The sequence below is a fragment of the Siphateles boraxobius genome, unplaced genomic scaffold, assembly GCF_051911475.1.
Source record: "Siphateles boraxobius isolate OS27281-9 unplaced genomic scaffold, OSU_SipBor_1 51, whole genome shotgun sequence".
NCBI lineage: Eukaryota > Metazoa > Chordata > Actinopteri > Cypriniformes > Leuciscidae > Siphateles > Siphateles boraxobius.
The window spans coordinates 306,603-330,039 of NW_027509153.1; the positions used below are offsets into that span (position 1 = coordinate 306,603).

A 23,437-nucleotide genomic window follows, 5' to 3' on the forward strand; every position below is an offset into this window, starting at 1 on the left:
CCAAACGGGGTGGTGAAGACTGTCTTCTCTCTATCTCGGTCGTCTACCTGCACCTGCCAGTATCCACTCGCCAGGTCCAATGTGGAGTACCACGCCGCTTGTGTGAGACAGGTGAGTGAGTCTTCAATCCGTGGCAACGGGAATGTATCTTTCTTCGTTACACTGTTGAGTTTGCGGTAGTCAACGCAGAACCTCCAAGCTCCCGTTTTCTTCTGAACCAGAACAATTGGCGCCGCCCACGGACTACTGCTCTCTCGAACAATTCCTCCCTCCAGCATCCCTTTCAACAGGGCGCGGACCTCGGCATAGAGGGTGGGTGGCACCGGACGATACCGCTCTTGGCAAGGCATCGCCTCACCGGTAGGTATTTGATGCCTCACTACCCCTGTGCAGCCATAGTCTTCTTCGTGGTTCGAGAACACATGTTGCCATTTTCTCAAGAGCTCCTGGAGCTGTAACACCTGTTCCTCCTCCAGATTTTCACCCTTCAGGGACTCTCCCATCAAATGGGTCGGCATCCCTCCTCCCACAGAGCCTGGTTCTGCCTCAACTGGGCGGACGGCGACTTCCACCACCGCAGAGCTCACCTGCCTGAAGCAGACGTACTGATGCTCGTGAACCTGGGCAGAGCGTACCGAGGAAACTCGAACCAGACGTTGGTGTCGACGAAGGAGCACGGGGTAGGGATTGGCATTCCGCACCTTTACTGAGACTCGCCCACGGTGGATGGCCGTCAGCCCGTGTGCCACTTCAATGGGTTGACAGTCCTCATGGGGCTCCACCAGGACACAGGTACCCGTCCCACAGGGTCCTGCAGGTACTCGGACCCAAAGCACGGTCTCGCTCTGGGCTGGGACAGACAAAGCGTACCGACAGGCTACTCGACCGATGCCTTCTCTCTCCTTCACTTGACTAGCCACGTGCACTCTTCGGCAATCGGCCAGAATCCGGTCCCTGTCCTGCTTCGCCGATGACAGAGAAGTCCGAGCCGGCCGGCCCAGAAACAATTCCTCCGAGCAATCCAGTATAACGTTCCTCCCTAGGAGTGCTCGATGAATGCACAAGCAATGATCTCGGACGATAACGACCCCTTTCTGTTGGACGGGAACCCCTCGGACCAGAAAGTCTACCACGATGTACCCAGTGTAAGGGATGTCCAGACCATTTGCCCCCGTAAAGTCAGCCTAGAAGCGTCCACTGCTTGGAGCCGATGATCTGCAACCAACTCCTGGGCCAGGCTCTCCGAAAATAACGTAACTTGAGAACCTGTATCGACCAGACAATCTATCGTGACTCCGTTAGCTTGAACCTCCACGGTGGGACAGCGCCCAACCCTGTCGTCTCGTAAAACAGGAACAGAAGGAGGGTCACACAAAGGGGTCCCGGCCACTTGACCCACAGTAGCCGGTGGGACTAAAAACCCCCTTGAGAACCCCGACGGAGCCCACACTGACGACTGATGTGTCCCGGGTCTCCACAATTAATACAGATGGGCCTTCCCTGGTCATCCCACTGGAACCGGGGGCCCACAGGACGTAGGGGGCGGCGCACAGGAGCTCGCCCCTTCTCCGAATACGACCTCTCTCTCACCATAGATCCGCCCTCGACTCGACCCAGACGAAGTTCACCCAAAAGCCGGCCAAAATGCTCCCGCAATTTCAAGGAGTATGCCCGAAGAGTCCGCTTAGGCCCCTGTTGATAGTTAAAGAACTGGGCACGAAGAGTGGCCACCGGGGTAGAGTCTCCATATAATCCGGACAGGAAATCGAAGATAGTTTTCGCGGTAGCCCGTGTGGCTTCCGATGCAGCAAAAACTTCTCTTTTGGCTTCTCCTTCCAAAGACCCCAACACAAACTGTACTTTCTGTGATGCACTCAGTCCCTGTAATCCGGCCAGATATTCCGTCTGCGCCTTCCAATCGTGCAAACCCAACTCCGATCCTGGCCCTCCATAGCGCTGTGCCCAGGGAGCTCCCATAAAGATCGGCATGACTTTTGAGACAGGTGAAGGCCATCGTACCAAGGAGCTGTAAGGACTGCCATACCGAATGACCTCTGTTCTGTTGTTTGTGGAATTTAAAGCCTGTCCACCACCGGTCCACCACCACCAGCCTGTCCATCCAGGGCCCTATGGGCAATGCAATGCATTCATACGCCTTACACCCCAAAAACGCAAAGTGTCCATTTCACCATTAACTTAAGCGGCAAATGGGCGTCCATTTGGAGCAGAGATCCCTCCGAGTCCTTAAGCGTCCAATGGCAACTTAAATTAATAGGGATATTTCCATGAACTACCTAATTTCCCTTACTTTTGACAAGGAGCTGTAGGCAGACTGCCATGCCGAATGACCTCTGTTCTGTTGTTTGTGGAATTTACAGACTATCACACTGTTTGCAGTGCAGATTATGGGAAGGAGCCATCTTCTAAAAAGCACATGTGCCTCATCAATAGGTTTCTGTTGTGTAGTGGTCATCACGTTCGCCTAACACGCGAAAGGTCCTCGGTTCGAAACCGAGCAGAAACAGCGGTTTGATTCTGACAGAAAATTTAAACTGTTTGCCACGCTAGGTGGGTGCAGCGCTTATTTCCTTTATATGCTTTTTAATAAGCGTGCACCTAAAGATTTATGTCTGCAACCTGAAGACGTGTTTCCGTAGTGTAGTGGTTATCACGTTCGCCTAACACGCGAAAGGTCCCCAGTTCGAAAATGGGCGGAAACTGTGGGTGGTTTTGGAAAAAATTTCATATGCGATTTTCGGTTGAGCAGGTCAGTACACTTGCAGGGATGTTTGTGGTTTAATCTCTTTAGAAAAGGACAAAAATAAAACAAATGACCATTGAGGTTTCCTGTACAGTAATAAAAGATGTTTGGTCGGACAAAAAAATTAGCAGCTTTTTGCCATGTTAAAAACACTGGGCAGTCTATAGTTTCAGTCGCTTTTGAACAAGCATACGCTAGAAGAGGTGGGACTGACATGTAAATCAAGTTTCCGTAGTGTAGTGGTTATCACGTTCGCTTTACACGCGAAGGGTCCTCAGTTCGAAACTGGGCGGAAACAAGTGGAGGCATGTTAAATATAAATGCTGCAATTGGCTACAAAACCTTTACTTTTGAGACAGGTGAAGGCCATCGTACCAAGGAGCTGTAGGCAGATTGCCATGCCGAATAACCTCTGTTCTGTTGTTTGTGGAATTTACAGACTGTCACACTACTTGCAGAGCAGATTATGGGAAGGAGCCATGTTCTAAAAAGCACATCCGTCTCGTCAATAGGTTTCTGTAGTGTAGTGGTCATCACATTCGCCTAACACGCGAAAGGTCCTTGGTTTGAAACCGAGCAGAAACAGTGGTTGGGTTCTGACAGAAAATTTAAACTGTTAGGTGAGTGTAGCGCTCATTTCCTTAATACGCTTTTTAACAAGCGTGCACCTAAAGATTTATGTCTGCAACCTGAAGACGTGTTTCCGTAGTGTAGAGGTTATCACGTTCGACTCACACGTGAAAGGTCCCCAGTTTGGTCTGCCAACAAAATTAGCAGTTTTTTGCCATGTTAAAAACACTGGGCAGTCTATAGTTTCAGTCGCTTTTGAACAAGCGTAGCCTAGAAGCTGTGGGACTGACTTGCAAATCAAGTTTCCGTAGTGTAGTGGTTATCACGTTTGCTTTACACGCGAAAGGTCCTCAGTTCAAAACTGGGCGGAAACAAGTGGATGCATTTTAAATATAAATGCTGCAATTCGCTACAAAACCTTTACTTTTGAGACAGGTGAAGGCCATCGTATCAAGGAGCTGTAGGCAGACTGCCATGCTGAATGACCTCTGTTCTGTTGTTTGTGGAATTCACAGACTGTCACCCTGCTTGCAGAGCAGATTATGGGAAGGAGCCATCTTCTAAAAAGCACATGTGCTTCATCAATAGGTTTCTGTAGTGTAGTGTTGATCACGTTTGCCTAACACGCGAAAGGTCCTCGGTTCGAAACCGAGCAGACACAGGGGTTGGATTCTGACAGAAAATGTAAACTTTTTGCCACGCTAGGTGGGTGCAGCGATCATTTCATTTATATGCTTAGGTGCAGCGCTCATTTCCTTTATATGCTTTTTAATAAGCGTGCAGCTAAAGATTTATGTCTGCCACCTGAAGCCGTGTTTCCGTAGTGTAGTGGTTATCACGTTCGCCTCACACGCGAAAGGTCCCCAGTTTGAAACTGGGCGGAAACTGTGAGTGGTTTTGGCAAAAATTTCATATGCGATTTTCTGTTGAGCAGGTCAGTACACTTGCAGGGATGTTTGTGGTTTAATCTCTTTAGAAAAGGACAAAAATAAAACAAATGACCATTGAGGTTTCCTGTACAGTAATATAAAATGTTCGGTCTGCCAACAAAATTAGCAGCTTTTTGCCATGTTAAAAACACTGGGCAGTCTATAGTTTCAGTCGCTTTTGAACAAGCGTACCCTAGAAGCGGTGGGACTGATGTCCAAATCAAGTTTCCGTAGTGTAGTGGTTATCACGTTTGCTTTACACGCGAAAGGTCCTCAGTTCAAAACTGGGCGGAAACAAGTAGAGGCATTTTAAATGTAATGCTCCAATTCGCTACAAAACCCTTACTTTTGAGACAGGTGAAGGCCATCGTACCAAGGAGCTGTAGGCAGACTGCCATGCCGAATGACCTATGTTCTGTTGTTTGTGGAATTCACAGACTGTCACATTACTTGCAGAGCAGATTATGGGAAGGAGCCATCTACTAAAAAGCACATACCATGATATCACGTTCGTTTTACACGCAAAGGTCTTCAGTTCAAAACTGGGCGGAAACAAGTGGAGGCATGTTAAATATAAATGCTGCAATTAGATACAAAACCCTTAATTTTAAGACAGGTGAAGGCCATCGTACCAAGGAGCTGTAGGCAGAAGACCATGCCGAATGACCTCTGTTCTGTTGTTTGTGGAATTTACAGACTGTCACACTGCTTGCAGGGCAGATTATGGGAAGGAGCCATCTTCTAAAAAGCACATCCGTCTCATCAATAGGTTTCTGTAGTGTAGTGGTCATCACATTCGGCTAACACGCGAAAGGTCCCTAGTTAGAAACCGAGCAGAAACAGTGGTTGGGTTCTGACAGAAAATTTATACTGTTTGCCACGCTAGGTGAGTGTAGCGCTCATTTACTTTATACGCTTTTTAACAAGCGTGCACCTAAAGATGTATGTCTGCCACCTGAAGACGTGTTTCCGTAGTGTTGAGGTTATCACGTTCGCTTCACACGCGAAAGGTCCCCAGTTCGAAACTGGGCGGAAACAGTGGGTGGTTTTTGCAAAAATTTCGTATGCGATTTTCTGTTGAGCAGGTCAGTACACTTGCAGGGATGTTTGTGGTTTAATCTCTTAGAAAAAGACAAAAATAAAACAAATGACCATTGCGATTTCCTGTACAGTAATATAAAATGTTCGGTCTGCCAACAAAATTAGCAGCTTTTTGCCATGTTAAAAACACTGGGCAGTCTATAGTTTCAGTCGCTTTTGAACAAGCGTACCCTACAAGCGGTGGGACTGTCGTCCAAATCAAGTTTCCGTAGTGTAGTGGTTATCACATTTCCTTTACACATGAAAGGTCCTCAGTTCAAAACTGGGCGGAAACAAGTGGATGCATTTTAAATATAAATGCTGCAATTCGCTACAATACCCTTACTTTTGAGACAGGTGAAGGCCATCGTACCAAGGAGCTGTAGGCAGACTGCCATGCCGAATGACCTATGTTCTGTTGTTTGTGGAATTTACAGACTGTCACACTGCTTGCAGAGCAGATTATGGGAAGGAGCCATCTTCTAAAAAGCACTTGCACCTCATCAATAGGTTTCTGTGGTGTAGTGGTCATCACGTTCGCCTAACACGCGAAAGGTCTTCGGTTCGAAACCGAGCAGAAAAAGTGGTTGCATTCTGACAGAAAATTTAAACTGTTTGCCACACTAGGTGGGTGCAGCGCTCATTTCCTTTATATTCTTTTTAATAAGCGTGCACTTAAAGATTTATGTCTGCAGCCTGAAGACTTGTTTCCGTAGTGAAGTGGTTATCACGTTTGCCTCACACGCGAATGGTCCCCAGTTCGAAACTGTGGGTGTTTTTTGCAAAAATTTCGTATGCGATTTTCTGTTGAGCAGGTCAGTACACTTGCAGGGATGTTTGTAGTTTAATCTCTTTAAAAAAGGACAAAAATAAAACAAATGACCATTGAGGTTTCCTAAACAGTAATATAAACTGTTCGGTCTGCCAACAAAATTAGCAGCTTTTTGCCATGTTAAAAACACTGGGCAGTCTATAGTTTCAGTCGCTTTTGAACAAGCGTACGCTAGAAGAGGTTGGAATGAGATCCAAACCAAGTTTCCGTAGTGTAGTGGTTATCACGTTCGCTTTACAGGCGAAAGGTCCTCAGTTCTAAATTGGGTGGAAACAAGTGGAGGCATGTTAAATATAAATGCTGCAATTTGCTACAAAACCCTTACTTTTAAGACAGGTGAAGGCCATCATACCAAGGAGCTGTAGGCAGACTGCCATGCCGAATGACACTAGGTGGGTGCCGAATGACCTCTGTTCTGTTGTTTGTGGAATTTACAGACTGTCACACTGCTTGCAGGGCAGATTATGGGAAGGAGCCATCTTCTAAAAAGCACATGTGCCTCATCAATAGGTTTCTGTAGTGTAGTGTTCATCACGTTCGCCTAACACGCGAAAGGTCCTCGGTTCGAAACCGAGCAGAAACAGTGGTTGGATTCTGACAGAATTTTTTAACTGCTTGCAACGCTAGGTAGTAGCAGCGCTCATTTCCTTTATATGCTTTTTAATAAGCGTGGACCTAAAGATTTATGTCTGCGACCTGAAGACGTGTTTCCGTAGTGTAGTGGTTATCACGTTCGCCTCACACGCGAAAGGTCCCCAGTTCGAAACTGGGCGGAAACTGTGGGTGTTTTTTGCAAAAATTTCGTATGCGATTTTCTGTTGAGCAGGTCAGTACACTTGCAGGGATGTTTGTAGTTTAATCTCTTTAAAAAAGGACAAAAATAAAACAAATGACCATTGAGGTTTCCTAAACAGTAATATAAACTGTTCGGTCTGCCAACAAAATTAGCAGCTTTTTGCCATGTTAAAAACACTGGGCAGTCTATAGTTTCAGTCGCTTTTGAACAAGCGTACGCTAGAAGAGGTTGGAATGAGATCCAAACCAAGTTTCCGTAGTGTAGTGGTTATCACGTTCGCTTTACAGGCGAAAGGTCCTCAGTTCAAAATTGGGTGGAAACAAGTGGAGGCATGTTAAATATAAATGCTGCAATTTGCTACAAAACCCTTACTTTTAAGACAGGTGAAGGCCATCATACCAAGGAGCTGTAGGCAGACTGCCATGCCGAATGACACTAGGTGGGTGCCGAATGACCTCTGTTCTGTTGTTTGTGGAATTTACAGACTGTCACACTGCTTGCAGGGCAGATTATGGGAAGGAGCCATCTTCTAAAAAGCACATGTGTCTCATCAATAGGTTTCTGTAGTGTAGTGTTCATCACGTTCGCCTAACACGCGAAAGGTCCTCGGTTCGAAACCGAGCAGAAACAGTGGTTGGATTCTGACAGAAATTTTTAACTGCTTGCAACGCTAGGTAGTAGCAGCGCTCATTTCCTTTATATGCTTTTTAATAAGCGTGGACCTAAAGATTTATGTCTGCCACCTGAAGACGTGTTTCCGTAGTGTAGTGGTTATCACGTTCGCCTCACACGCGAAAGGTCCCCAGTTCGAAACTGGGCGGAAACTTTGGGTGGTTTTTGCAAAAATTTCGTATGCGATTTTCTGTTGAGCAGGTCAGTACACTTGCAGGGATGTTTGTGGTTTAATCACTTTAGAAAAGGACAAAAATAAAACAAATGACCATTGAGGTTTCCTGTATAGTAATAAAAAATGTTTGGTCTGCCAACAAAATTAGCAGCTTTTTGCCATGTTTAAAAAACTGGGCAGTCTATAGTTTCAGTCGCTTTTGAACAAGCGTACCCTAGAAGAGGTGGGACTGACGTCCAAATCAAGTTTACGTAGTGTAGTGGTTATCACGTTGGCTTTACACGCGACAGGTCCTCAGTTCAAAACTGGGTGGAAACAAATGGAGGCATGTTAAATATAAATGCTGCAATTCGCTACAAAACCCTTACTTTTGAGACAGGTGAGGGCCATCGTACCAAGGAGCTGTAGGCAGATTGCCATGCCGAATAACCTCTGTTCTGTTGTTTGTGGAATTTACAAACTGTCACACTGCTTGCAGAGCAGATTATGGGAAGGAGCCATCTTCTAAAAACTACATGCTCCATCAATAGGTTTCTGTAGTGTAGTGGTTATCACGATCGCCTAACACGCGAAAGGTCCTCGGTTCGAAATTGAGCAGAAACAGTGGTTGGATTCTGACAGAAAATTTAAACTGTTTGCCACGCTAGGTGGATGAAGCGCTCATTTCCTTTATATGCTTTTTAATAATTGTGCACCTAAAGATTTATGTCTGCAACCTGAAGACGTGTTTGTAGTGTAGTGGTTATCACGTTCGCCTCACACGCGAAAAGTCCGCAGTTCGAAACTGGGCGGAAAATGTGGGTGGTTTTTGCAAAAATTTCATATGCGATTTTCTGTTGAGCAGGTCAGTACACTTGCAGGGATGCAGGCACATTTTCTGTCAAAAATAAAACAAATGACCGTTGAGGTTTCCTGTACAGTAATAAAAAATGTTTGGTCTGCCAACAAAATTAGCAGCCAATCTACGGCCAATCTAAGTGACCACGGACAGCCAATTCATCCCCCTAACCGCCTGTGTGACCACGAACGGCCTATTCATCCCACTGACCGCCTGTGTGGCCACGAATGGCCTATGTGTCCCATCAGAAGAATTATGCATTATTAGACTTAAAATGGCATGTCCAGGGACAGCTTACAGGGACTCTGTCAAATAAGTTACAGGTGGGCAAAGTAAGGGCCCACCTGTAACTTATTTGACGGGGTCCAAATAGGCTGTCCGTGGTCAATGCATTAACAGGTCATATTTCATAATTACAGTGGTTTTATGAGGTGAAACCTACTGTACACCACACAGGGGACACAATACAACACACTGATGTACATTAAAGCTATTAATTATGCATAATTAGCCTAAATATGGACTGTCCATGAACAGCCTATTTGGACCCTATCGAATAAGCTACAGGTGGGATGCTGTTTTTAACTTAGACATTTTCAGCGGGTGAATCCCCGTAATGATTAGGCGATTTCATCACATGTGGTGAAGTCCCACCTGCAACTTATTTGACGGGGTCCAAATAGGATGTCCGTGGTCAATGCATTAACAGGTCATATTTCATAATTACAGTGGTTTTATGAGGTGAAACCTACTGTACACCACACAGGGGACACAATACAACACACTGATGTACATTAAAGCTATTAATTATGCATAATTACCCTAAATATGGACTGTCCATGAACAGCCTATTTGGACCCTGTCGAATAAGTTACAGGTGGGCAAAGTAAGGGCCCACCTGTAACTTATTTGACGGGGTCCAAATAGGCTGTCCGTGGTCAATGCATTAATAGGTCATATTTCACAATTACAATGGTTTTATTAGGTAAAAACTAATGTACACTAGACAGGGGCCACAATACAACACACTGATGTACATCAAAGCTATCAATTATGCATAATTAGCCTAAAAATGGACTGTCCACGAACAGCCTATTTGGACCCTGTCAAATAAGTTACAGGTGGGCAAATTAAGGGCCCACTGTAGCCTAAAAATGGACTGTCCACAGACAGCCTATTTGGACCCTGTCAAATAAGTTACAGGTGGGCAAAATAAGGGCCCACCTGTAACTTATTTGACGGGGTCCAAATAGGCTGTCCGTGGTCAATGCATTAATAGGTCATATCTCATAATTACAATGGTTTTATGTGGTCAAACCTACTGTAAACCACACTGGGGACACACTACAGCACACTGATGTACATTAAAGCTATTAATTATGCATAATTAGCCTAAATATGGACTGTCCATGAACAGCCTATTTGGACCCTGTCGAATAAGCTACAGGTGGGATGCTGTTTTTAACTTAGACATTTTCAGCGGGTGAATCCCCGTAATGATTAGGCGATTTCATCACATGTGGTGAAGTCCCACCTGCAACTTATTTGACGGGGCCCAAATAGGCTGTCCGTGGTCAATGCATTAACAGGTCATATTTCATAATTACAGTGGTTTTATGAGGTGAAACCTACTGTACACCACACAGGGGACACAATACAACACACTGATGTACATTAAAGCTAATAATTATGCATAATTAGCCTAAAAATGGACTGTCCACGGACAGCATTTAGGGCACCCGTCAAATAGGTTACAGATGGGATGCTGTTTTTGACTGTAACGCACTTAACGGGGTACTACGGACCCCAGTCTTTGCGGACCGTCTGAGGGGACCCTGAGGGGCCACAGATTTCAAATCGGAGCCATTCGGAGCTATTGGGACCGTTGCGTGGGGATGTCCACCAAGCGCCTATGAAAATGAATGGGATAAGTTGCACGTGTCAGTGGCTCCCGCGCGGCCTCCGGGGGTCCGAGGGGCACCAAACTCTACAAAAAGTTGCGTCACGTGGCCCTCTGCGACAGACAGAGCGGGCTAGGTCGAGACATGCCAAGTTTATTGTTAGCTATTTTTTATGCACCTCTCTGTCTCCCATTGATCTCTATGGGAGCATGTGTCTGCAAGGGTTAATTCAGCAGTTAGGATTAGACGGCTTACTAGGCTCAGGAAGCATCTAGAGCCACGATACTCTGGGGCCCGATTCGGGGGCCCGTGGCGGTCGTCCGTGACCAATCTCGAGGTCCTGCGACCTTTTGACCCATTAGGGCGACTGTTTATTTGACGTACCACGTGCAACTTATTCCATGGGGCTGTTGGTGGCAAATTAGCGCGAAAAAAGGTCAGAGGGACGCGGAACTCTAGAACCCGTCCCCGGGGCCCGTGACGAGACCCGCGTGTCGGTTTCGGGCCGATCGGGCGTTTCCTTCAAAGCGTTTGGCTGAAACACATACTTGTAACCTATCTAGAACCACCAAACCCGGGATCTAGAACCGGGGGCCCCCGGACCACCGCCGTGCCGAATTTGGGGGCGCTGCGACCTTTCGACCCCTTTTGGCCCCTGTTTTTTTGACGTCCCACGTGCAACTTATTCCATGGGGCTGTTGGTGGCCAATTAGCGTGAAAAAAGGTCAGAGGGACGCGGAACTCTAGAACCCTTCCCAGGGGCCCGTGACGAGACGCATACGTCAGTTTCGGGCCGATCGGACCTTTCTGTCCACCCTTCACCGAGCACATGGTCCAATTAATGGCAGCCCTCTTGCACACACAGAAAGACATATGCTCAGTAGGACCAAAAGTGAGGAGATTTTTGCACAAAAAAATGATACACTTGGAACCGATCTAGAACCCTGCGATCCAGGATCTAGAACCGGGGGCCCCTCGACTACCAGGGCGTCGAATTTGGAGGCGGTGCGACCTTTCGACCCCTGTATTTCCGCCCTCCCACGTGCAACTTATTCAGTTTAAACTTCACAGGCGCTTCCAGGTCAAAGGGGCTTTTTACGGCCAAACGAGCAGTTTTGGGCACGGAACTCTAGAACCCGTCCCCGGGGCCCGTGAAGGGACGCATATGTCAGTTTCGAGCCGATCGGGCGTTTCCTTCGAACCGTTTTGCTGAAACACATACTTAGAACCGATCTAGAACCACCAAACCCGTGATCTAGAACCGGGGGCCCCCGGACTACCGCCGTGCCGAATTTGGGGCCGCTGCGACCTTTCGACCCCTTTTGGCCCCTTTTTATTTGACGTCCCACGTGCAACTTTTTCCATGGGGCTGTTGGTGGCCAATTAGCGCGAAAAAAGGTCAGAGGGACGCGGAACTCTAGAACCCGTCCCAGGGGCCCGTGACGGGACGCATACGTCAGTTTCGGGCCGATCGGACCTTTCTGTCACACGTCCACCAAACACCTGTGAAAATGAATGGGATAAGTCACACGTGTCAGTGGCCCCTGTTCGGCCCCCGGAGGTCCCACGGGCCCCAAACACTGCGTGCCGGGCCCCCTCGGGCCTCCGAACGACATATCAGGAGGACGAGTCTCTAGAACTCAGGGCTAATTTTTTTTCCACATTTGTTCAAGTTTCTCTTCAAAGGCCACTTGCACTCATAGTCAGCTCATAGACTGGAATTCCCTCTTGAAGGGTCAAACTGAAAACACACTCGGAACCGATCTAGAACCACCAAACCCGGGATCTAGAACCGGGGGCCCCCGAACACCCACCGCGTCGAGTTTGGGGCCGCTGCGACCTTTCCACCCCTTTTGGCCCCTGTTTTTTTGACGTCCCACGTGCAACTTATTCCATGGGGCTGTTGGTGGCCAAATAGCGCGAAAAAAGGTCAGAGGGACGCGGAACTCTAGAACCCGTCCCAGGGGCCCGTGACGGGACGCATACGTCAGTTTCGGGCCGATCGGGCGTTTCCTTCTAACCGTTTTGCTGTAACACATACTTAGAACCGATCTAGAACCACCAAACCCGGGATCTAGAACCGGGGGCCCCCGGACTACCGCCGTGCCGAATTTGGGGCCGCTGCGACCTTTCGACCCCTTTTGGCCCCTGTTTATTTGACGTCCCACGTGCAACTTATTCCATGGGGCTGATGGTGGCCAATTAGCGCGAAAAAATGTCAGAGGGACGCGGAACTCTAGAACCTGTCCCAGGGGCCCGTGACGGGACGCATACGTCAGTTTCGGGCCGATCGGGCGTTTCCTTCGAACCGTTTTGCTGAAACACATATTTGGAACCGATCTAGAACCACCAAATGGGGAGGAGCCATCTTCTGAAAAGCACATGTGCCTCATCAATAGGTTTCTGTAGTGTAGTGGTCATCACGTTCGCCTAACACGCGAAAGGTCCTCGGTTCGAAACCGAGCAGAAACAGTGGTTGGATTCTGACAGAAAATTTTAACTGTTTGCCACGCTAGGTGGGTGCAGCGATCATTTCCTTTATATGCTTTTTAATAAGCGTGCACCTAAAGATTTATGTCTGCAACCTGAAGACCTGTTTCCGTAGTGTAGTGGTTATCACGTTCGCCTCACACGCGAAAGGTCCCCAATTCGAAACTGGGCAGAAACTGTGGGTGGTTTTTGCAAAAATTTCGTAAGCGATTTTCTGTTGAGCAGGTCAGTACACTTGCAGGGATGTTTGTGGTTTAATCTCTTAGAAAAGGACAAAAATAAAACAAATGACCATTGAGGTTTCCTGTACAGTAATATAAGATGTTCAGTCTGCCAACAAAATTAGCAGCTTTTTGCCATGTTAAAAACACTGGGCAGTCTATAGTTTCAGTCGCTTTTGAACAAGCGTACCCTAGAAAGCGGTGGGACTGACTTGCAAATCAAGTTTCCGTAGTGTAGTGGTTATCACGTTTGCTTTACACGCGAAAGGTCCTCAGTTCAAAACTGGGTGGAAACAATTGGATGCATTTTAAATATAAATGCTGCAATTCGCTACAAAACCCTTACTTTTTAGACAGGTGAAGGCCATCGTACCAAGGAGCTGTAGGCAGACTGCCATGCCGAATGACCTCTGTTCTGTTGTTTGTGGAATTCACAGACTGTCACACTGCTTGCAGAGCAGATTATGGGAAGGAGGCATCTTCTAAAAAGCACATGTGCCTCATCAATAGGTGTCTGTAGTGTAGTGGTCATCACGTTTGCCTAACACGCGAAAGGTCCTCGATTCGAAACCGAGCAGAAACAGTGGTTGGATTCTGTCAGAAAATTTTAACTGTATGCCACGCTAGGTGGGTGCAGCGATCATTTCCTTTATATGCTTTTTAATAAGCGTGAACCTAAAGATTTATGTCTGCTAACTTAAGACATGTTTCCGTAGTGTAGTGGTTATCACGTTTGCCTCACACGCGAAAGGTCCCCAGTTCGAAACTGTGGGTGGTTTTTGCAAAAATTTCGTATGCGATTTTCTGTTGAGCAGGTCAGTACACTTGCAGGGATGTTTGTGGTTTAATCTCTTTAGAAAAGGACAAAAATAAAACAAATGACCATTGAGGTTTCCTGTACAGTAATATAAAATGTTCGGTCTGCCAACAAAATTAGCAGCATTTTGCCATGTTAAAAACACTGGGCAGTCTATAGTTTCAGTCGCTTTTGAACAAGCGTACCCTAGAAGCGGTGGGACTGACGTCCAAATCAAGTTTCCATAATGTAGTGGTTATGACGTTTGCTTTACACGCGAAAGGTCCTCAGTTCAAAACTGGGCGGAAAACAAGTGGAGGCATTTTAAATTTACTGCTCCAATTCGCTACAAAACCCATGCTTTTGAGACAGGTGAAGCCCATCGTACCAAGGGGCTGTAGGGAGACTGCCATGCCGAATGACCTCTGTTCTGTTGTTTGTGGAATTCACAGACTGTCACACTGCTTGCAGAGCAGATTATGGGAAGGAGCCATCTTCTAAAAAGCACATGCCATGATATCACGTTCGCTTTACACGCGACAGGTCCTCAGTTCAAAACTGGGTGGAAACAAGTGGAGGCATGTTAAATATAAATGCTGCAATTCGCTACAAAACCCTTACTTTTGAGACAGGTGAAGGCCATCGTACCAAGGAGCTGTAGGGAGATTGCCATGCCGAATAACCTCTGTTCTGTTGTTTGTGGAATTTACAAACTGTCACACTGCTTGCAGAGCAGATTATGGGAAGGAGGCATCTTCTAAAAAGCACATGACCCAACAATAGGTTTCTGTAGTGTAGTGGTCATCACGTTCGCCTAACACGCGAAAGGTCCTTGGTTCGAAACAGTGGTTGGATTCTGACAGGAAATTTAAACCGCTTGCCACGCTAGGTGGGTGCACCGCTCATTTGCCTTTATATGCTTTTTAATAAGCGTGCACCTAAAGATTTATGTCTGCAACCTGAAGACGTGTTTGTAGTGTAGTGGTTATCACGTTCGCTTTACATGCAAAAGGTCCTCAGTTCAAAATTGGGTGGAAACAAGTGGAGGCATGTTAAATATAAATGCTGCAATTCGCTACAAAACCCTTACTTTTAAGACAGGTGAAGGCCATCGTACCAAGGAGCTGTAGGCAGACTGCCATGCCCAATGACCTCTGTTCTGTTGTTTGTGAAATTTACAGACTGTCACACTGCTTGCAGGGCAGATTATGGGAAGGAGCCATCTTCTAAAAAGCACAATCGTCTCAACAATAGTCTCTGTAGTGTAGTGGTCATCACATTCGCCTAACACGCGAAAGGTCCTCGGTTCGAAACCGAGCAGAAACAGTATAACAGAATAATATAATTACCTGCATCTAAAAGAAACTCCTCAGGTGTTTTTTCCTTCACTGTCACAGCACTCGGAGTAGAAAAACATTGAAAAATGAAAGTCTGGGGGGTGGCCTCTGGTTCAGCAGCAAGAGCGGTCTCAGCAGAAGAGGAATCCTCTAAGCATTTCTGAAATTCAGCAAAATTAGTGTAATATGCGAGCAAGAATTATAAAGTATTTGTTTTTTAATAAAAAGTCTGTTATCAAAGAACTTTAAAGGCTTACCTGAGATGGAAATGAGAACTGAGTGCCAGATGAAGACGCTTCTTGCATCCCTAGGTCTGTCTTCCTGCTTTTGTGTTTGTCAAAGTCAAGAGGCATAGGTCGACAGCCTGGGTCCACATATTGTAGGCCAAACCTCTCTCTTGTGTCCCAGCTGGAGATTTGGAAGGCTGGATATTTGGGTTGCCCAGTCACTCTTATAGATGCCCTGTTTAACTCCAACATCAAAACAGGGTCAAACACTCCAGGTAAGACAAGCCCAGGCTGTTTCAGGTCCACCAGCCGCTGATAATTCCAGCGTGCGACACCAGTCATACCCTGCGCCTGGAACAGCTCAGGAGAGACGCGATTACCCGTTACCCACTGAGCCTGGTGGAAATGAAACCCCTCTTGCTGTGAAGTGCCTCTGACAGGGATCCAGATGGCCACAGCAGCTCCTTCACCCTTGACATGATTCAGTTGTAGTGTTCCACCATGTCTGAAGAGGATTCCTTCCTCCACCTCAGGGTCACTCAGGCAGCCTCTAAGGATGTGGATATGCTGAATCCACCACAATTTTAGCATCGACGGTTTAAAAAGGAAGATGTTGTTGGGATCCTTTGCAAGATGGAAATGGTGAAGTACTTCTTCCACTCTTTGGACCAGCTCTCTAGGATGTGGCACTTTTGTCCTGCAGTGCGCTCTGATGTGCTGCTTTGTGGGATTAGCAGGCTCAGTTCCACAGAACTTGTATGCGTTCCTCAGTTTCTCCAGGTCACTCTGATCTACTACAGAGAAGGCAGAAGAGAGGAACTGGCAGAACGAGCTATACAGAGGATGGTGCTCCGAAACACATTCCCTGGTGAATCGCCGCATACAGTTAAACAAGTCTAGTTTAACCACTATGTCCTCATTGTACTTCTGGCAAGCGGCATTTACATTCTTGAGGTTTCCTGATGTAACCTCTGCCACAGTAGCTTCAGTGGTCCTCCAAGCTTCCCACTGCTGGTGCTCATACTGTCCTGGGTCCATCACTCTGAAAGCAGCACAGCAGTCCCTAAGTACATAAAAGGGAAATACATTTTAATGTATTCATTACCTTTGCTTAGACATCTTGATGTGATGTGTGATGAGATGTGATTATTCTTACCTGTCCACCCACTGGTACTTGGCCTTGGGTATGGAGAGCTCCACACCGAGGCAGCCATCTGCGGCGCCATTTTGGTTATAGAACAAGATTTATCTGACGCTTTTATCCAAAGCGACTTACAATTGCTATATTTTGCACGCCTCTGGAGCAACTAGGGGTTAAGTGTCTTGCTCAGGGACACATTGGTGTCTCGCAGTGGATTCGAACCCCGGTCTCTCACACCAAAGGCATGTGTATTATCCACTGCGACATCACCACCCCTATATGCCAGCAGCACTGTAGCGATTGGCCATCCCACAGTACATTGACGTCAAGGATTGCTCACTCTCAGACTGCAGCATCACCGAGGACAGGATCATCCAGTTCTCGTTCATCACAGCGTAGGATGACATTGTGCCAGATGAGAGGGTCACTTTTCTAGCAACTTTGCGTGTGTGATCTGATCTGAACACCTGTCCAAAAGTTCCTTGAAGGAGCTGAGTGAGAGCTGCCTCTTGCCGGTGATATTCCTGAAGCAGGCACTCCACCAGATAATGTGCAGACACAGACACCCCATGCCACCCATCAGTATCTTCGTAACCCCCAAACGAAGCAGGTGTGTCATCCTTCCTCAATGCTCCTGTGATGGTTTCCTGGCCATACAGCCCTGCTTCAGCATCCCTGACGTTCTGCACAATGAGAAGGTAAGCCAGGTGGGCTCTTTCAAACTTAAGGTGAAGCACCTCAGACAGCTGGTTGGCCATGTCATTAGGGGATTTTCCAGAGCGCCTCAGTTCATCCATCACAGTTTTACAGATTGCCTTCTTATGGGTGAGGAAGGTTGGCAAGATGTTTCTGAATCGCTGTGGTAGCATGTCCACCCACTGAGGTTTATCAGCGAACCAGTATTTTTTACATGCCTTACAGCACAGACGTGAAGCAAGGATGTAATATTGCCCACTAGTGCCAAGGATCACTCGGGGTCTTCCCACACCTGAGGACACAACATGAGGATTTGGACAGCTGTAGAGACAGGGCAGGATGTAGTTGTTTCTAAGCCTTTCATTTATACTGTGCTCAGGTTTCCAAATGAAAAAGGGATGGAGCTGGAAGTACTTTGGTGACGGAAGGCCCATGTTTGACTCTATAAGCTCAGGCTGAGGTGGATAGCGCCACAAGGAGACCATATTCATTAGGTGTCTTACTGGGTGTGATCCTGGCCAGAGCCCCATAGACTCCATCTCTATTTTCATCCAAATTCTTTGATGAAGAGAGCAGTTCCAGTGGCTAATATCTTGCAAGTAGCTAGTAACAGGTGCTTCCGTCTGTGCAGACGTCATTGATGCAGGAGCTGTAGGTGCTGATTGTGCTGCAGGAGGTGGTACAGAGCCATCAGTCTGTGAAGAAGGTCTACACACAGGAGCTGGTGGATTGGGAGAACTAGAGACTGCATGTGATGGTGGTGAAGGCTGTGGCAGAACTGCACGGAACACAAAGCAAAGGAAATAAATGCATATATATATATATATATATATATATATATATATATATATATATATATATATATGCGTGTATAACACATTTAATGCTCGTGTGTTTAACTGTCTTTACTTTTTTTGTTCAAGTAGCTGGGAACAGGGGTTTCAGTCAGTGCAGACGGCATTGGTGCAGGTGGAGGTGCTGATTGTGCTGCTTGAGGTGGTATAAAGCCTTCACCCTGTGAAGAAGGCCTACACACAGGAGCTGATGTTGATGGAGGCTGCAGCAGAGCTGCAAGGAAAAGCACAGGGAGGAAATTAAAAACATATTAAAACACTGAATGTACATGATATGTATTTGATTGTCTTGACTACATTACAGTAAATGACTAATCATTATTTATTATTTTATTCTATGTATTTTGTTATTTATTCTAGTAATGCACATTCTGATAATGTTCAAATGTCTGTAAGTAAACAGTCCATTTTTTCACAACAAATAAAAACAGTTTAAATAGCATGCATACAATTCATGAAGTGCACTCACCCTCACCACTGGTATATTCAAACCTTGACAGTAGTTAGAACAAAATAACATGTTTTTTAGAACAGGCAAGAACAGTGCCAAAACAACAAATAAGATAATTAAAAATCAGAAATGGAGGATAAGTCTGTATGTAACCGAATAAGCCTCCAAAACTGATGTGTAAAGTAACCTGTTGTAGATAAGACTGTGGATCCTGTGGCTGCAGATGATCCTAAAAATTAGGCATTATAATTTGAATGGTTTCTCTCCAGTATGTACAATTTTATACCAATTTTATAAGAATTTGACATGGGTATATATAACACATATGACACAATACTTGATTTACTTACTCAGCTGTGTGAGATATTTTGTTGGAGAAATACTCAGCATCATCCTCTCCAGTTCTTCATCCTCCTCCATTACTATAAAATATAACAAATGCATCAGTAGCTAGGCAGGCTTTAAGAATCAATATAAGCAAACTTGCATGAATTTTATTAACTCACCAGGCTGATCAGAGTCAGTAATGGAAGGAACAGGTGGTCTTGCAGCGGAAGCTGATGGTGAGGGCATCGGAGGAGTGTTTTTGGTCATCTGTTTTTGCTGCTGTTTTAAAAGATACTGCTGCAAATTGTACATTTTGCTGCCTGGCACACACTTCTGCCTCATTATAAAGAAAGCATATCCGTCTGCCCTGGTATCCCAAATCTTCCTCCAAGTGTCTTGTGCTCTGGATCCAAATCCAACAGTATTCCTCTGTCAAAACTGGCACTGCGTCTGGCCTTTGAGACAGATACTGTTTAAGATCTTCAATTTCCTTGAAGCTTCTTGAATACTCAAGAAAGGAAATGAGGCTATCCTTGCATGGACCCTCTGGGTTGAACTGCCCAGCCTGTTCTTCTTCCTCAACCCTATCGGACAGGTACAAAGCATAGCTGACATCATTCTCTAATAACCACTTGAAAGACTTGCCCTTGTACTTGCCGAACTGAAGAATGCATTCTCCCAACACCTCTTGCTTGTCAGAGACATCCCCTCCTCTATGTAACACAACAGAACGGGCGTTCAACTTGACCAGATCTTCTCTTTGAGGTGTTGACTTGTCCTGCAGTAAGGGGTTGTCTTTAATTCTTTTTGCCTCTTCTGATGGGTCCCGGCGTAAATGGCCCGACGGGCCTTTCCTGAAAGACACTTTGACTTTCCCTGGGAAGAACACTGTTTTCTTCATGATGCTGTTCTGAAATCAGAATGTATTCATTAGCGTCTCAGCATAAGCATTTAAATACTTACAGTAACAAAATGAAATAAGACAGTTAATACTAAAGCATCAGTGATATATATAAAAGAGTTATTTTACAATGCTATAATATTCTATAATATTACTGTTTCTTAACTGAATAAATGCAGCCTTAGAGCACGTACTGTTTATTAAATTTGCATTATTTAATATTCATTATTTAAATTGCTTTAAAAATGTTTATATGTATATATAAAAAGTTAACAAGTTAACTAATTAAAAATGTTAAATTATACCATTAAATTGTACACATATATATATATATTTGTTTGTAATTTAAATGTAATATATGTGTGTGTCTGATATTAATTACATTATAGGAGGACCAAACCCGCAGAAATTAAATGAATAAATAAACATGTAAACAAATAAAAAGATAAATTTGATAATAGGAAAATAAATAAAGGAATAAACGACTTGATAAAATAAATATGATTTATTCTTTATCAAACTAATTTTTGTATTATTTCCCTTAATTTATTTTCTGCTTTTATTTATTTGCTAATTAATATTTATATTTGGTAAGCAAAACCAACCAATCTAATTATCATGCACATCAAAAAAATGTAAGAATAGATATAAAACTAAAGAAAGAAAAATAAAAATAAATAAAGATTAAAATAAATAAATCTGAAAATAAATACATATTGGAATAAATAAATATACAAATAAATGAATGCATAAATAAATATAAGAATAAATGGAACAAACAAATAAATAAAATAATAAATAAATACAATTAAAAATAATACAAATACATTAAAATATAAAAGCAAAAAATTATAAATTAGGGGAAAAATATACAAAAATACATTTGATTAAAATGAATCATATTTATTTTATCAAGTCGTTTATTCCTTTATTTATTTTCCTATTATCACATTTATTTATCTATCTATTTATTCATTTATTTATTCATTCATTTTTAATTGCAGGTTTGGTCCTCCATACTACTGCACATTACATCTTACTCCACTGTTAACATATATTTTAAGCATAGTAAGAGATTATGATGAAACATTCACCTTTACAAACAAAGATACTCTTATAAAATAACAGCTGTATTCACAACGAGGAGTTTACTGTTTCTTATCGTCACAATCCATTCAACATGATAACAATACGATTACATGACAATATACATGCAATTTAAATTATAAAATATTTGAATAATAATGTATATGCGGTCACCTGAGGGAAAATCTGTCTGCAGGTAGTTTAGACAGCAACAAAACAAAACAAGTTTGCTGACAAGTCGGTAAACAAATATCTCTCCGTTCGTAAAACGGGTCTCCCCTCCTCCACTGCGAATGACTGACAGATGACACTATGCTTTTTAAACTACCCGCCACGGAAAAGCGAAACAGGAAGTCTACGTGTGGCCAAAGGTATATTGCATCCGTAGTGTTAAGCACTACCATAGAGAATGAGTGGGAAAAGTTAAGGGAAGTTAAGCTTAACCATTTTCGACTCCCGCCGCGAAAGGTCCTCAGTTCAAAACTGGCCGGAAACAAGTGGAGGCATTTTAAATATAAATGCTGCAATTTGCTACAAACCCTTACTTTTGAGACAGTTGAAGGCCATCACACGCGAAAGTTCTAAACTGGGCGGAAACTGTGGGTGGTTTTTGTAAAAATTTCATATGCGATTTTCTGTTGAGCAGGTCATTACACTTGCAGGGATGTTTGTGGTTCAATCTCTTTAGAAAAGGACAAAAATAAAACAAATGACCATTGAGGTTTCCTGTACAGTAATAAAAAATGTTTTGTCTGCCAACAAAATTAGCAGCTTTTGCCATGTTAAAAACACTGGGCAGTCTATAGTTTAATTTGCTTTTGAACAAGCGTACCCTAGAAGAGGTGGGACTGACATACAAACCAAGTTTCCGTAGTGTAGTGGTTATCATGTTAGCTTTACATGCGAAAGGTTCTCAGTTCTAAACCCGGCGGAAACAAGTGGAGGCATTTTAAATATAAATGCTGCAATTCGCTACAAAACCCTTACTTTTGAGACAGATGAAGGCCATCGTACCAAGGAGCTGTAGGTAGACTGCCATGCCGAATGACCTCTATACTGTTGTTTGTGGAATTTACAGACTGTCACACTGCTTGCAGGGCAGATTATGGGAAGGAGCCATCTTCTAAAAATACTATACTATACTACTATACTATACCTCGACTATACTAACGAGGAGTTGTAGAGACCGGTAGATGTACCCGATCAGAGCGACTTCCAGGAACGGCGTCATGTGTCAAATATGAAGTGTCTGTATAAAACGTGTTACATTATTAAATTAGAGACCTTGTTTTTTAATATGGAGCCTGGTAGGTCAAGTCAATAAGTTCATGCAATTTTTTTTAAGTGCCAGGTCCAAACAAAGAGAGTTTCAGTTCATCTGCACCTGCCAGCTGCTAATGTATTGCAAAATTTCTTTTCTGAACGCACAACAGGGCTTCCAGCCTACATCCAACGGTCTTGCGTTGGTGGTATAGTGGTGAGCATAGCTGCCTTCCAAGCAGTTGACCTTGGTTCGATTACCTGCCAACGCATTGCATTTTGCTCAAGCTGTCGTTAAAACAGATGTCCGGGGACCCTGGCCTGCTCCTCCTGTAACTCGTTTGCTGCAGCAAAACTTTTGTACTGGTCTTTTGGCAGCAGTAAAGGACTGGATCTCCCCGTCGGGGAATCGAACCCCGGCCTTACGCTTGACAGGCGGAGATACTTTCCAATATACTAACAAGGAGTTGCAGAGACAGGTTGTCGCCCCCGATCAGCGCGACTACAGCTCGCTACAAACAGCCTTCCCATTTCCAGGAACAGCGTCATATTAGCTCAACGCTTCACAGAAGCCAGTGAATCCAAAAAAATAATCTAATACCATTTAAATATGAAGTGTCTGTATAAAAAGTCTCACATTTTTAAATTAAATACCTTGATTATGAGAATTCTTCCTGTATGGGTTCGATTCCTGGGTCTGTCCATTCTTGCTGTATGGGTTCGATTCCCGGCCAACGAATTGCATTTTTCTCAAGCTGTCTTTAAAACAGTCGTCCGGGGCCCCTTGCCAACTTCTCCTGTAACTTGTTTGATGGAGCAAAACTTTTGTTAAGGTCTTTTGGCAGCAGTAAAGAACTGGATCTCTCCATCAGGGAATCGAACCCCAGACTTACGTGTGACAGGCGGAGATACTTTCCACTATACTAACGAGGAGTTGCAGAGACAGGTAGTTGTCCCCGAACAGCGCAATTTCCAGGAACAGCGTCATGCATCATTTTACCTCAACGCTTCACAGAAGCCAGTGAATCCAAAAAATAATCTAATACCGTTTAAATATGAAGTGTCTGTATAAAACTTGTTACATTATTATATTAGA

The 23,437-nt window shown here is 44.6% G+C and overlaps 1 protein-coding gene and 13 non-coding genes across 14 annotated transcripts in view; all 14 read left to right on the forward strand.

Moving 5' to 3' along the window:
* LOC143712784 (FGGY carbohydrate kinase domain-containing protein-like) overlaps positions 1-23,437 on the forward strand; it is a 328,185-nt gene that overhangs the window by 59,137 nt on the left and 245,611 nt on the right. The window lies entirely within an intron of this gene.
* trnav-aac (transfer RNA valine (anticodon AAC)) lies at positions 2,452-2,524 on the forward strand. The gene has a single exon. It is a non-coding gene; the product is annotated as a tRNA-Val (tRNA).
* trnav-uac (transfer RNA valine (anticodon UAC)) lies at positions 2,987-3,059 on the forward strand. Its single transcript has one exon. It is a non-coding gene; the product is annotated as a tRNA-Val (tRNA).
* trnav-aac (transfer RNA valine (anticodon AAC)) lies at positions 3,274-3,346 on the forward strand. The gene has a single exon. It is a non-coding gene; the product is annotated as a tRNA-Val (tRNA).
* trnav-uac (transfer RNA valine (anticodon UAC)) lies at positions 3,633-3,705 on the forward strand. The gene has a single exon. It is a non-coding gene; the product is annotated as a tRNA-Val (tRNA).
* Positions 4,146-4,218, forward strand: trnav-cac (transfer RNA valine (anticodon CAC)). Its single transcript has one exon. It is a non-coding gene; the product is annotated as a tRNA-Val (tRNA).
* Positions 4,485-4,557, forward strand: trnav-uac (transfer RNA valine (anticodon UAC)). Its single transcript has one exon. It is a non-coding gene; the product is annotated as a tRNA-Val (tRNA).
* On the forward strand, positions 6,683-6,755 carry trnav-aac (transfer RNA valine (anticodon AAC)). The gene has a single exon. It is a non-coding gene; the product is annotated as a tRNA-Val (tRNA).
* On the forward strand, positions 6,879-6,951 carry trnav-cac (transfer RNA valine (anticodon CAC)). The gene has a single exon. It is a non-coding gene; the product is annotated as a tRNA-Val (tRNA).
* Positions 7,526-7,598, forward strand: trnav-aac (transfer RNA valine (anticodon AAC)). The gene has a single exon. It is a non-coding gene; the product is annotated as a tRNA-Val (tRNA).
* trnav-cac (transfer RNA valine (anticodon CAC)) lies at positions 7,722-7,794 on the forward strand. The gene has a single exon. It is a non-coding gene; the product is annotated as a tRNA-Val (tRNA).
* On the forward strand, positions 12,954-13,026 carry trnav-aac (transfer RNA valine (anticodon AAC)). Its single transcript has one exon. It is a non-coding gene; the product is annotated as a tRNA-Val (tRNA).
* Positions 13,489-13,561, forward strand: trnav-uac (transfer RNA valine (anticodon UAC)). The gene has a single exon. It is a non-coding gene; the product is annotated as a tRNA-Val (tRNA).
* trnav-aac (transfer RNA valine (anticodon AAC)) lies at positions 15,315-15,387 on the forward strand. Its single transcript has one exon. It is a non-coding gene; the product is annotated as a tRNA-Val (tRNA).